Below are 651 nucleotides of genomic sequence, written 5' to 3'. Positions count from 1 at the left end.
GCGGGGGAGAAGGTGCCCTGCCCCGTGGGCAGATTCCGGCCAGAGGGGCTGTGCAGAAATGTGCTCAGCCAGCCTCCTGCCTCCCCAGTGTCCGGCCCTGACAGCCCCAAGGCACTGGTTCTCCCATCCCTCCACCGGCTGCTGCCTTTCTGGGCTCCCGGCGGCCTCCTTCTCAGCACAGCTGTGCCCCCCTCGCCCCCAGGTTCATGGAGTTTGAGGCAGAGGAGCAGATGCGGTTTGAGAAGTTGTGGTGGAAGAAGGGGGCACACACCCAGCCCCCTGCTGCCCCACCAAGACCTGATCCTCGGGGGCCCCCAGCCCCAGCAGTGAGCGGGCAGCCAGGTAGGCCAGCACACTCCCACGGGAGTCCATGGCCAAAGGCAACAGGGCCTAGAGCAGGCCACTGTCCCACCCACATGGGTCCTTCTCCTTCAGGGGGGCTTTGGTCTTTCAAAGGAAACAGCCCTGAGAGCCGGGCCTCTGACCCTTTGTCCCCATGGGTTCTGGACCTGATCCACTTTCTCATCCCCTCTCCCTGTTCCCTGTCAAAGGCCCCACATGAAGTCTGCAGAGAAGTGGCTGACTGCGGGGCCCTTTGGAGATTCGCTGGATCCATATGTCCTCACACATGACTCTCTTGGGTGCTCTCCT

The sequence above is a fragment of the Myotis davidii genome, unplaced genomic scaffold, assembly GCF_000327345.1.
Source record: "Myotis davidii unplaced genomic scaffold, ASM32734v1 scaffold6123, whole genome shotgun sequence".
Classification (NCBI taxonomy): Eukaryota; Metazoa; Chordata; class Mammalia; order Chiroptera; family Vespertilionidae; genus Myotis; species Myotis davidii.
Note: the sequence above shows the minus strand (reverse complement) of the source record.